The sequence below is a fragment of the Paroedura picta genome, chromosome 6 (genome assembly GCF_049243985.1).
Source record: "Paroedura picta isolate Pp20150507F chromosome 6, Ppicta_v3.0, whole genome shotgun sequence".
Lineage (NCBI taxonomy): Eukaryota > Metazoa > Chordata > Lepidosauria > Squamata > Gekkonidae > Paroedura > Paroedura picta.
The window spans coordinates 91,513,405-91,527,796 of record NC_135374.1 but is presented as its reverse complement, the minus strand read 5'-3'; the positions used below and the strand labels follow the sequence as shown (position 1 = coordinate 91,527,796).

The following is a 14,392-nucleotide window of genomic DNA, read 5'->3' as shown; positions in this document are numbered from 1 at the left end:
AGCACTTACAGCATTGTTTAAAGCCAGCTTTAAACCACTTGTTTTAAGCCAGTTTGATAAGTGGTTAAAAGCAGCGGCCTCTAATCTAGAGAGACAGGATTGATTCCCCACTCCTCCACATGCAGCCAGATGGGTTACCTTGAGCTCGTCACAGCCCTGATAGTGCTGTTCTCACAGAGCAATCCTGTCAGAGTTCTCTCAGACTCAGCTACTTCACAGGGTATCTGTTGTAGGGGGAGGAAGGGAAGGCAATTGTAAGCTGCTTTGAAACTCCTTCGGGTAGAGAAAAGTGGCATATACGAACCAACTCTTCTTCTTCTACTACTACTACTACTACTCATGGAAAATAGGTGAAGTGCCAGAAGATTGGAGTTTGCCACTGTAATGTGTAGTTTTGCCCTATGACTCATGAGCTTGACTAATATTCCATCAGTCATTCCATTTCAATGTACCAAAAATCTTCTGTGAGAGCCAATTTGTATACTGTCTTGAACTTTTATTTGTAAAACATCAAAATCCCTGTTCTGCTAAAAAGGGGCATAAAGCTAGAATTTAAAAGGAAAAAAAGAAAGATAGAACACTTGGCAGATAAGCAGAATTCAAATGCACTTATTGCTTTAACAGTTTTTCACTGTTTTTTCATATCTGGATATAAGAGATTTTATACTGTTATATGTATCTACCCTGAACCTGTCATATAAATCGAGATATAAATAAATAAGCATGTAAATACTCTAATGTTCCCTAAAGAAATAAGACAATAAGATTATTGACAAATAATCCTCTCCTTTCACTCACACCCCCCTTCTTTTAAAAGGTAACTGCTGAACAAATGCCATTCCTATTCCAATTTCAATGTTGAAATAAAAGGGGAAGCACTCACAGCACAACCCATGAGGGAAGGGAATGCCTTGTCATACTAGAGAGAAGACAGAAAATCTTTACTTGCAGCCGAGGACCACTTCATAGCACTACATTTTCAGATGCAGATCTTACAATATTGAAATACCAAGACACATAACAGGGGAATGCAACAGAAGACACATGTTTCAGGTGGAGGACATTTGTGTTAGCATGAGATCAACTGCCATACTGCTGAGTGCACACTCACTTGTATACACGTTTTCCCCTTCCCCCAGATAATGTGTAATGGCCATAATAAATGGAAGGATTGAACAATTCCTCATGTTTACGTAGCTCTTCAGTGACTATAAACCCATATTCTTTTCTTGACACTATAGTTACATCATCTCTCCTACTTGAGTTCTCCTCATGAGTTTCTTGTAGTGCTCTTATAAAAAGTTGCCGAGAAAATGCAGCTTTACAATAAAAGAACTCCTCTTCAAAACTGCACAAGAAAATTGATTATCCGCATTGATTTCCCCACGTGTTTCTTATATTATTAGGAAGAAATAAAATAAAATTGTCCGTTTACTATGGATTTAAGGCCTGTCAAGGCAACAGCGAAAAAAAGGGGGGGGGGAATCTCTGTACAATGCTGAATCTCGCAGAAGGTTTATTTTCTATTATAATCAATCAGTGGTGACAAGAGCCTGAAGCGTTAATACTGTGAAAAGGGTCTTTACCAAGGTCCTAATGATATGCTAGCAACTCAATCATTCCATATTTATGTTTCAGCCAAACCAAACAGCAGCACTTAAGACAGTACCTGCTGGCAAACTGACAAGCAACAATCATGAGGCAATTAAATGGTAACTAGAAGCCTACAACTGAGGAACTGGCTGGCTAGTTGAAATCAATATCAGAAATTTAGCTCCCTCTATCTATCTAGCAATCCTATGCTCCCTTGGCACACTGGCATGCAGCTGCCAGGTCTCCTTCTTCTCCCGTGCCAATTCCTCCTCTTCTTGGACTACGTAGAGGTTTGCCTCACTGATCCAGCCATTCCTTCACAGCCTTTCTTAGTGGTTATGATCCAACTCTCAATGGGAGATTATACTATACCTTTTGGTATTCGTGGGTGCCTTTTTTGTGTGTATTTTCCGTTTTGGTACACCATTAGAAAACCCAGATTTCTGAGGGGGCATTTGTGGGGAAACAAGGTGTACAAGCACTCATTTCTGCCCATTGTGAGAAAGATATTCAGCTGCTCTAGGTCTCCAGTTAAGCTAGGCCTGCCTGCCTACTCCACCACCACCAGAGTAATTTAGTTTGAGGATTATAGTTCAATCTCCTTCTGCCACTTGCCATTTAAGGTCTTATCTACACATCTGTGTTTCTCTTCCCCTTCACACTTATTACTAAAGGGACCACCATCCTTTATTTAGTACACTAGAGGAGTAGGGTTTAACTGTTGCCCCATCTTCCTTCTGCTCCTGGAATACATGGACTGAACAGGGGCTTAACCTGGGTCCCAGACATCAGACTGACTGCATTAAAAATGAAAAGCACACAGCATATTTACAAACACAACAGAATGAGCAAAGATAAAAAGAAATGTGAACAAAATGCAAATTATCTAATCTCTTACGAATCCTAACAGATGGTAATAGGGTAGATATAGTCAATATAATTATCAGAACGGCAAGCAATTCACTACTTTGGTTTCTGCACATTATTTATTAGTTAAAACATTTATACCCTAATTTTCCTTATGGTTCAAGGTAGTTATCCCCCACTGAGCAGTACCACAGACTCATCATTATTCTCCCGACCAAAGATGGACATTCCTTTGAAGAATGTGACAAAATGGCCAAGAGATTTCTTCAGCATACTCAGGGGCCTTTATTGTCCCCTTTAGTCCAGCCCCACCATAGCCTTTCCCCTTATTTCTGCAGGAAATGGCCTCTCTGCCTTCGGGCATCCTGGAGCTCTCCCATCTATAGCTTAGGCAGGGCTCTGTTCTCTGACTAGGGTCATCTGCACGGGATAGCTCTAAGGCAGTTCTTTCTAACTTGTTTCTCCACTTCCTTTGCTCGTCAGTGAAGTCCTTCATAGTCTTTGCAGTCTGAACGCATACAGAATGCAAACTCAAAAACTATCCTTTAGGGCAGCGGTCCACAAGCTTCTGCTTGCCGCGGACCGCTGAGGCGAAGTGGTGGGAGAGGGCGGCCCGGGGGCCCGCGCACGCGCTGCAGCCCCAGCGCAAACGTATTTGCGCCGCTGCCATGCCGGCAGCCGCGCTTCCCCTCCCAGCCCCTCCAGGCCGCGAGCAAATCGGCCGCTAAAGCGGCCGATTAGCTTGCAGCTCAGCAAGCTTCTCTTCCCTCCCCTCCCGAAGCGAGAAGCTTGCCGGGCTGCGAGCTAATTGGCCGCTTTGGTGGCTGATTTGCTCGCGGCCTGGTGAGCTTCTCGCTTCGGGGGGGGGGGAGGGAAGGAGCTGCGGCCGGCGCCGAGGCCTTCGCAGCCCAGCACCGGGCTGCGGCCCGCGGGTTGGGGACCACTGTTTTAGGGCTCCAAATTTTGATATTATTTCTAAAAATGTACAGCATGTTGCCTTGCTTTGAATGGCCCAGGCTAAGCCAATCTTATCAGATCTTGGAAGCTAAACAGAGCCTACACTGGTTAGTACTTGAATGGGAGACTACCAAGGAAGTCCATGTCTGCCATACAAAGGCAGGCAATGGCAGCCCACCTCTTTCCCCCTTGTCTTGAAAATCTGACAGAGTTTATTTATTTATTTTATTTATAATTTGATTTATATCCCACCTGTCTTGACTAGGTCATCTCGAGACGGCCTACAAACAATGAAAACAACATATCCCATAAAAACTCCATAAAATATTAAAACCTACAAATTCCATACAATATTAGTCATAACGTAATGCCGCAGATGGAGGTTAAAAACAATTGCTCTCTAATCCAGTTAACTATAACAATCTTCTGCTGCATCTACATAGCCAATCTCCCCCTGGCTCAGGTCTTCCGCACCAGATATACGACACTTAATGTTGGGTGGGATTCCAGTCTGTAGCTCCGGACAACCCTCCCTCCCACTGACCTCAACCAAATGCTTGGTGGAAGAGCTCCGTCTTACAGGCCCTGAGGAAGCTCCGTCAGGGCCCTTAGCTCTTCCGGGAGCTGACATGTCAACCCCATAAGTTCTCAAGGCAAGAGATGTACACAGGTAGATTGCCATTTCCAGCCATTGTTTCAATGACTCTGACCTTCCTGGTGGTCTCCCATGTAAATACTAATCAGGGCTGACTCTGCTTTACTTCTGAGATCTGACAAAATTGGATTAGCCTGAACTAGTCAGGTCAGGGCAACCAACACATAGCGGTGGGGCAAAAAAAGAAACCCAAGAGGCGGACAGATGGCAGCGGAACACAGAATGCCAGTAGAAAACATTAATAACAATTAAAATATGTAATGCTAATTTTGCAGCTCATTGCTCTGAAAGCATCATAGCAATATCTCACTCTGTGCAATCTGCGTGACAGAACCTGAGAGGCGCTCCTCTGCATTCTGATGGATTGCTTTATACAGGCAGGCGGGACAATGCTTCAGCTTACAGCTTCCGTCATGCATAACAGCTTCTTGGAAATCGCATCAACTGTATCCAGGAGGAATAGGGGCTCTCTTATTGAAATGTGTATTGAAATAATTTCAAGTGGCAGAAGTGTGAGAGTGGGGGGAGCAGAGTGGTAGGAAAAAATGGATGAATTGGCATATTCACACCATGATATATAACCTTTTGTGCCTAGAGCAGTAATTTGAAGCCGCTCAAGTGCAACTAAAAGGCACAATCATGTGATAACATCTCCGTTGCCTTTGTGGGGGGAAAAAGCCACTCGGAATACAGAAAGATGGAAGAAATTGATAAAGTCTCCACAGATAAAGTGGTTCTCACTTGACAGATTCACATACATGCCCACACTCGACAGAACAACTGGCAACTTTGTTTGACAGTGTTAAGGGAAAGGTCAAGAAACAATTCAGTGGAACAGCTTGCTGCAGAGTGTCAACATAACAATAAGTAGAAATAAGCCTTACACAACACAGTACAGTCTTTTACTGAATCAGGTTTTGCTGGTTTAAAAGCTTTTGGATGACACAGAACTCTGAACTAGGAGAAACATCCACGTGTTATACTTGGGGTTTTAATTGGTTTTATAATGTTCTGCTTTTAAATGTCAGCTGCCTTGGAGGTTCTGATTGCATGAACAGTTGGAATGTAAATTTGTAAACAAATAATTTAAATAAATAAAGTTGTTCACCATTTCTGTTCATCCTACTGAAGAACTCTAATAAATTTCCAAGGAATCCAGGGCAGAGTCTGCACTTACTTTGTTTATTCCATTGTCAATCCTGTTGAATTCAGATCGCTTTGAACTCGGATCTTCCTCTCCCCCCCTCCCCACTGAAACAGGAAAGTGTTCTGCACGTGGTTAGGGTAGTTCAGAAGGGGGGGGAGCCAAGCCTCTTTCTTTCTTTTCTTGAAGGGGGGGGGGAGAAGCCAAGTAGGGAGCCTCTTTCTTTCCTTGGAGTGGGGGGGGGGGGGGAGATGATCGAAAAAGGCAGAGAAGGGAGAAAAAATCCAGGATCGACAGAAGTTGAGAGAAATTAGGGGCTTCTCCTTTAAGGCAAGTTTGTCACATGACCACCTGTAGCCAATCATGGGTCCTCTACCACGGAGGAGAGCCCAGATTCAAAACAGCCTTTAAATATTGAGCGTTAAAAGCACTCTAAGATATCACACAATAAAGGTAGGGTCTGGATCAATCCTTCTTGCTGCAGAAGGAAAATTTAAAATGCCCCGAATCAAAATGGAAATCGCATTTTGTGTAGAGGGCAGGGACAGAATCGACCTGGGGTTGGAATAAAAGCTCCGTGCAGTTTACACCCAGGTTTCTCCAGAATATGTGATTCCTCTCCCAAAGATGCAGATTTACAACATTCTGTTCCATTTTGGCCTGACACATGGGATGTATTATGTAACATCTCTGTGTAATCAAACCTCTCCTCTCCCCCTAGTTAGCACTGCAAGATAAAGAGAGATGATCCTGAAGCAGCAAACACTCTTGGAGCCTGGCATGAACTGATAAGACTTTCACCACGAACACTGAAAATCTAGTATCAAGAACTGGATGCACTCACATTGGGAGGCTGATGCGGCAGGAGAAAAAGAGGTGAAGAAGATACAAAAGAGGTCATCAGACCAGCAAAACAAGGGTCAAAGATGGGCTAGAGCAAAGTTCTACTTTCTACATCAACAGAATTTGCCTGCTCAAGCTGCCTATGCATAGGATCCTTGACTATTATTCTCCATCTGTTCACTGCAGAACATGGATCCGCAGCCCTTTTATAGAGTCTGGGCTACTGGTGCGTTTTTGTACCTGAGAGTCTGACTCAGATGCATATGTTCAGGTGGAGAAAGGGCTGGCTACATACATGAAACTAAAAGTTGCTGATCATAACTTTTTATAAACTCTCCATGGTGATGAGTTTGTTGCAGTGAACAGAAGAAATGCAGTGGTTGTCTTTCCTTTAAGAACTATCTGGGGTACCTACAAGCCTGGCAATATTACCAAGGAAAAGTCTTTATGCATTAGAATACAAGAATTCCAATCCAAGACCACCATCTAGTCAGGATGATCAGATTAATAGAGGAGGAAAACAGCCAAATTGTGGGAGAATTTGCCTCCTAGATGGATATTTTAATCTAACTGCAAGCATAAGAATGTTTTTAATTTCCCCATGTAACAAGGGATTGACTGAAAACAATGGTCCATGGCCCAAGTAATGTATTTTATGTCATAAATTAGGCAGAGTACTCTGCTCCTATAAAAGGCTTGAGTTCACATAGAAACTGGCAAGGTTTTTTTAATTAGTTCTGCAAGCTTAAAACTGAGAATGCTATAGCCAGTTCTTTTGGATTCTCAAAGGCATGTTGCTCTTAGAGGCTGCTCAGATAATCTCCTAAAGTCAACTAATATTTATTATTTAAAATGTTCTTATGCCACCCTTTCACACAATCGGGACCCAGAGACTTGTGAAAATTAAAACATTTAAACAACTAGCAATACAGTTAAAATGATAAAATTAAATAAAAAACACTCAAAGACACAGCACTGGAAGGAAGGCCAATACTGTTTTTTGAGGTATGCCAGATGATATGTTCCTATATCTGTATTAAGAATCAAGGAGTCCTACATTGTTCTCCCAGATCACTCGCAATATATACAAATTATAGCAGAGGTCATAACTTGGTATGTTTGAACTTTCACACAAAACAATTAATTAGCATGTTTGATTCCTGCAACCAGTTGTGAAATTAGCTCCTGATTCGATTCTCTTGATGATCGGTGTTGCAATTCATGTTGAATAACTTTGAACCTGTGCAACAGCTAAATACACAACAAGGGCAGGCTGTTGCATTTTATATTTTTTTATCTCTTCCCTTGCTAATTCTTGTTAATACACCATTACATTCTTTTTACCATTAGGCAATAGATCTATTATGGGGTAACAATGGTAATTTACTGAAATCGGGGGGGGGGGGAGATCACAGGACTATACTTCCGTAAACACAAAGAGAACCACATTAGTGACTGATTATAAGGAGCAGACAATGAAGGTAAACAGAGACACTTATATAGTAAGTCTCACTGAAATGTAATGTTTTTCTTTGAACTATGTATCTGTTTGTATGCATGCAGGACAGGGGGTGATTAATAAATAGCACAACTGGTGAACAAATAGCACTTCTCCCTGTTTTCTCACACTGAGAAAGTATCTGGTTATATCCTTTCAGCTTGAGCAAATTAGTGTTGTTATAACGTGACACCTAAGGGTAGAAATAGCATATAGGTGTAATACCAGCAATTTCAAATTTTAAAATGATGATCACAGCAAACAATTTAGATAGAGATTGATAACATGAGAAAACAGACCAACGGATCCGAAATGAGCATAGTCAGACACATCCAAACAGCTCACTGAACAGACAGGTACATGAATGTTGTAACCTTCCTTGAAACACAAGAAAAGACAGGATATGTTTTCATAAATAAATTCACATCACCAATCTGAGCCCCTGATCACAGGAAGACCCAATTTAAATATATACATCCATGTCCAATGTTCATAGAAGTACAGACTATTTACATACAACATTAGCAATACAGTGGTGCAATTGCCAGGTCACATAGCTCTGCCATGCTAAATGTGACATGTTAATATTCTTTTAAACATGATAGATTCAAATGGGCAGCCGTGTTGGTCTGAACAGCACAATAAAACCAGAGTCCAGTAGCACCTCTGAAACCAACAAAGATTTATTCAGGGCGTGAGCTTTCGAGTGCTTGCTGGACTCTGGTTTTTTTTAAACATGAAGACAGCTTACATGAATCAATACTTTCCATGTGGCCTCATGAAAATTAATTTGCACCAGAATTTCAGAGGCAAGGCTGTGGGTTCAATTATTGTACATTACTCTTGAATTATACTGATTGGGTGGCCAAGGGGGGCATCTTGTCCCAAAACTTACTATCGCACAATGCCATTAAAAACAATGTGGAAAGCCTGTGGTTTGGCAACTACGATTCTTGGATTGCCATTTAAACAAGGTTCTAAGTAAACAGTATAATATATATAGGCCTAATGAGAGCCTCTTGTGGCGCAGAGAGGTAAGGCAGCAGACATGCTGTCTGAAGCTCTGTCCATGAGGCTGGGAGTTCAATCCCAGCAGCCGGCTCAAGGTTGACTCAGCCTTCCATCCTTCCAAGGTCGGTAAAATGAGTACCCAGCTTGCTGGCGGGTAAACGGTAATGACTGGGGAAGGCACTGGCAAACCACTCCAGTCTGCCATGAAAACACTAGAGGGTGTCACCCCAAGGGCCAGACATGATCCGTTGCTTGCACAGGGGATACCTTTAATGACCTTTTTATATTTCTGAAGAAGGCTTCTATTTACAAACCGTTTTTAGGGCTAACAATTTCCGCAAGGACACTTTGGAGCAGCAGTTATCAAGAATACCAGATGTTTAGTAATAGATGCAGACTAGAAAATGTCTGGTTGTAATCTGTTTTCTAGGCTTCCCCTCTCCCCTGATCCCTAAAACCATGTTTCCTTTATCCATGTGAACTTCTGACTAGGGTGACCGTCATGTATCAAAGTTACCTCTGACCTTGCATCACAATACATTATGTCAGGAATTCCCAACCAGGAGTCCATGGGAACTCTGGAGGGGGTCCACGGCCTTTCCCCTACTTCTTTAATGGACTTGGCCACAAGCTAGGGAACTGGCCACCTCTGTTCAGAGGGTTGAATGGATAGGGCATGGGTGTAAGAATCAAAGAGGGAGAGTTGGTTGTGTCATGGTACCAAGGGGGGGGGGGTGTTAGGCTGCCTTCTCAGCTCCTGCCCTTTTTTCTGATCTACATGAGGCAGAACTATTGTATCAGAAGTAAATGTGAGGGGAGGGAGTGAAAGGTGGGCAATGGATACGTGTAGTTATGTTACTTTTGGGGGTGTGGTAGGGAGGTGTGGCCAGATGACATCACTTCCAGGAGTTCTTGAAGCCTGAACAATTATTTCAGGGGTTCCTCCACAGTAAAAAAAAAATGCATTAAGTAGTTCTTAAGGAGCTATTTGACTCATTAACTGTCTGGAAACAACTAGGTCATATGCTTTCGCTATGGTAGTCCTGTCCTCTGGAATGGTGATAAAGTAGGCTAAATACAAGCTTTTCCAATGCAGACATCAAGTATTTTCTAGTACTGAAAATGTCCATTAAAAACAAAATAAAAAAAAGAAAGTTTAGGGACCTCTTGGTTGCAGAAACAGCTCCAAGGATTGGAAACAAAGAACTGAATAATTTAAACAAACACTAGTGACTCCCATACCAAGGTATTTTAAGGAATAAAAAATGTAATAACTAATCTATGTTTTTTACACTGGAAAGAATCAAATTCAGTACAGAAACATTCTATAATGATTTATGTCCACCAACTGTAGCTTAGCAACCACAATCCTGTTTAACAAAGTGAAAATCAGGCTAATTCAGATACAACCGAAAGATACAGATGCCCAAAGGCGCCCTGGCTCAATTCTAACACACCCCACTCTGACAAATGAAGTGCCACTCTACTGAATCATGACGGCCTGATGCTATCACCCATTTTTAAGTTTACAAGCACTTTAAGCCCAAATGGATTTTTGGTTTTCCAAAAACTTTGTTATCTTCAGTGGGACTGCATATTTGCACAGTGAGATTGTGTATGTAGCATTTGGCTCTGTATTCTCTACTGGGAGACAGCTGAAGCTCCAACCAACAATCTTTTGCAATAGCAGTTCCAAGAAAAGTATGGGATGGATAAAGCACATGGTTTTGACAGCTGGTTGCTATCAAAATAGTTAATTGGAGAGGTCCTGGCATGCATTCTGGAGAACAGTCCTGCATGACTCCAGTTGACTAGCTCAGATATAGAGGGAGAGGGCTGTAAAGCTGACTAGGATCATCTATGTAAAGTACAATCTGGGACCCGCCATGCTGAACACATCCCATCAGCCATACAGGCAGCTCACTGGGAGAACTGCAAAAAATACCAGCAGTTTGTCCAGAATCTGACAGCTCCCAGTAAACAGCTGCAGGTGTCTTGTACAATGTACAAGACATCAGCATAGGAATCATCTTTAGTGCTCGCTGGAAAAGTCTGCAATGAAGATGAAGCAGCCTAAAGCTTCTATTTTTCACTTATTTCTGGAGTAACTAACTGAGAATCCTCTCGCTGGTTATCAAAGCTGAAGCAATTTCAGAAAGACTCAAATCCTCTCAAAGCAGCTTCATGTTTGGCAAGAATCTAGGTTGGTGTCTGGCCGCCTTTCTGATACGTGAAAATGCTATAGGTATCCCCTGCCAGATTCATAAAAACAGATATTCTGCAAAACTGACCCAAGTTCCCTTAGGGCTCCATAAAACTTGCATCAAACAATGGAATCAAATCCTGGTAGGCGATGCTTAAGTAGCAAAATTAGAGTTGTTCTGTGTTTTGTAGTCAGGGTAAAGTATTAATTCATTAAATACACATAAAGCTGCCCATTTATCATTCATCATGTCACAGTATTCTGCCAAGATATGCACTTTCTGGGTTTCCATTTCATTTCCATTATCTGGCAAACATTAGCTTTACAGCAAAACAAAATGAAAAACACCTTTACTTTCTGATGTATTTTTACCAAGTTTTGCCCTCTCTTCATTATTTCATGGCAACAATATAGTTTTGAGATTTTATGCATCATAATAGGCTGCAGGGGAAAATAAAACAGAACATTTTAGATTTTTTCTCTATTCCAAAGAAATTGCCACATAAGTTTTCTCTTTATTAGTGAAGCTACCTATGTAATGGCAAAAAGTTTTCATATTATTATATAGTCAGATGATAACCTGAATGTTCTCTGTCAACATTCACCTTCCGAGTCTGTCTAGCTGGGATGTGCATGATGACCAGGAATTTCTACCTCACTAGTATTAATCCCAAACAATGGGATGAGGATCTCCCATTGTATAATGTACCAATAAGAACAAGACAGACTATGGTAGAACAGCTCTACTGATGCGTAAGTACCATTCTATCTTGCCCTCTGAGTGTCTGGGCACCAGTTTGTCCAAGTCTCCATCTATCAACATGCCATCTTCCCAGTTTTCCCAAACCATAAAGGATTTTCTCTCCCTTTTTTGATTCAGGCGTTGTCACTGCATTGACCTTGTGGGAAGGCCTTGCTTCATGCCCGAGTTGCTCACTCTCCAGTTCCTGGTTTCCATGGGGACAGCTCACTACAATTGCACACCAGTGGAAGATTAGTTACTTTCCAACTGATTGCCTGTTTGTTTCTCCTGTTGTTTGTTTTAAATAGCTTGTTTGGACAATGAAGGTCTAGGTAGCACAGAGAACAATTTCCAGAACTAAAAATTATAAAACATTCGCCCAGGTCAGACCTCCAAGTCCTACACTTACCTCCAAGGAGACAGAGACCTCTAGGCCATGCCAAGGAAACCATATGGGGATGCTAAGAGAAGCCCAATATGAAACCACAGGAGCAGCTTCTCCGCTTGCCATGACTCCAAAGGACACTAAGCGGCCAGGAGCTAGCCAGTTACTAAATCCCAAGAGCCAAAACCAGAAGCCTGAGGTTACAAGGTCAGCAGAGGAGGAGGAGAGTCTGACACTTATGAAGACCCTTTTCTCATCTGCTGTGGGATCCAGGAAGGCTTCTTTGGAAAGGTGGGGCACGAAGCAGGCTGTAGTGACCTCTTTAGGCCAGTGGGGGGCAGAAGCGAAGCTCTAAGGCTTCCCATGGGGGAGGCAATATGGGATCTCAGGCAGGCAGTTGCTCAAACCCTCCTCCAGGATGGAGGGAGTGAATGAGGCCAGAGATGGCATACAGAAGTACCTATAATGTGCAATTTAAGTTAGATACTGGCTTGTAATATACCAGCATTGTGTGTTTGGCCTGAGCACAAAGTCTGTTTTGCCCATCTGCCTAGCACTCTACATCTCCTCCATCTACCATTGTATTAATAGGTGTAAACTCATTCTGACACCATGGATGATTCTGCACTTACTTTGTTTATTCCGTTGTGGATCCTGCTGAATTCAGACGAATTTGAACTTGGGTCTTCCTGTAACCCCCCAATGAAACAGAAAAGTGTTCTCCATGTGATTAGGGAAATTCAGAAGGGGGGGAGGAGCCCAGCGCAGCAGGAGACTCTTTTCTTGAATGGGGGGGGGGGCTGGACACAACAGAAGAGGGGGAATAAATCCAAGAGGCAAATCTCTGCCAAGATAAGTTAGGGCTTCTGGAGCTTCTGCACTGTTAGACGTTGTGTTGTTTCCGGTATCAGCATTGTGCATGTTAATATACTAAATCTGTGCAATGCAACCCCATGTGGGAACTGCCATTTAGGGATGAATTAAGGGCAGAAACAGAGTTCGCCTTCTCATCCGTCTTCCAACTCCAGCACCAAAAGACAGTCATCCTATAGCAGGAATGGTTAAGCTGTGGCTCTCCAGGGCTGAATCTGCACTAGCTTTGTTTAATCTGTTGTGGATCCTGCTGAATCCAGATCAATTTGAACTCGGGTCTTTCTCTATCCCTCACCCTCCCCATTGAAACAGAAAAGCAAGTTATTTGGGGGAAAACAGAGAGCTGCACACTTACTCATGCCGATTTTTCAAATATTGAGGGCTATATCCACTCCAGGATACCACGGGGGAAAGGTAAGGTCACTCCGGATCAATCATGCTTGTTGCAGAAGGAAAATTTAAATTGCCCAAAATCAAAAGGAAATTACGTTCAGTGTAGATGGCAGGGACTGAATCGACTTGGGATTGGAATAAAAGCTCCATGCAGACTCAGCCCATATCTGCTGGTGCAATGTTTCATACTAGATGCTATCCAAAATGCAAATCTGCCAGTGTAAAAGCAGATAGGAATAAGTAATCTGACTGCCTCACAGATGCGTGAGCTTAATCACACAAACTGTTAGCTAGCTCATCATAGTAAAAAAAAAGGGCTGTAAGCAAAATTATGAAGCATTACAGAGTTCAAGTCAGTCAGGCTGATAAGTGTTCAAAATCTGTAAATTGGCACACTACAGGTTCCTTATGATTTTATTAGAGTGTTTTATCTCGTGCTTTGTAATAAATTATCATAGCTCCCAGTAGGTGACTTTTTTATTACCTTCACAGCTCATGATCATGAAACAAATCTAGCATTGCACCAGTATGTGCCGTTGTATTCTTGCCCAGAAATTCATGAGGCACCTTCCTATGGTACCCTTTGGGCATTTTAGAAGGCTGCATTAATGGCTCTTAGAAATCAGATTAGCAGAAAGAGCCCTCGCTGAAGTTGCCAGAATGTCTGATAGTCCCAGTGATTAGGCTCCTTTCTTTCCGTGAAGCCAAAAACTTTTATTTACTGCGGAGTTTTATAGCAAAGCTCCTCTAAGGGTATAAATTCCTGCAATACTGAGTTAATATTTACAACTGAATTGTACTTCACAGTGAAATAAATAGCCAACACAAATCCAGATTAAAAAATCAACACCCTCTTACTTCACAGAGCTAGCCAGTAACGTTATGGAAACTGAGAATGGTTCAGAACATTTTTTTCCTTTTTGCTTGTTTAAAGTACTAATTTATTTCCGCTTGTTTTCTGACTGCTGATTTTTTAGCAGTATTCCGTGTTTTAATATATATATTTTAAAAAGATTTATTTATTGTAAGCTATCCTGTGTGGTTCAGAAAAGCAGACTCGCAGCATACATCCCTGCCAACTGCCCAAGCTCTGGGTGGAAATCTTTACCTCAGGCCTCACAGCTTTGCTAGAACTTTCATTTCCCTCTCTGACTCTGCTCACACAGCTGAGCTGCTTCAGGCTACCTGTTGTATAGTTTGCAATCCAGATGGTGAGCTCCATCTCTTC

General features: G+C 42.2%; 1 protein-coding gene across 2 annotated transcripts in view; it reads right to left on the bottom strand.

Moving 5' to 3' along the window:
* The window catches only part of SH3RF3 (SH3 domain containing ring finger 3), a 238,939-nt gene that overhangs the window by 83,670 nt on the left and 140,877 nt on the right, over positions 1-14,392 (bottom strand). The window lies entirely within an intron of this gene.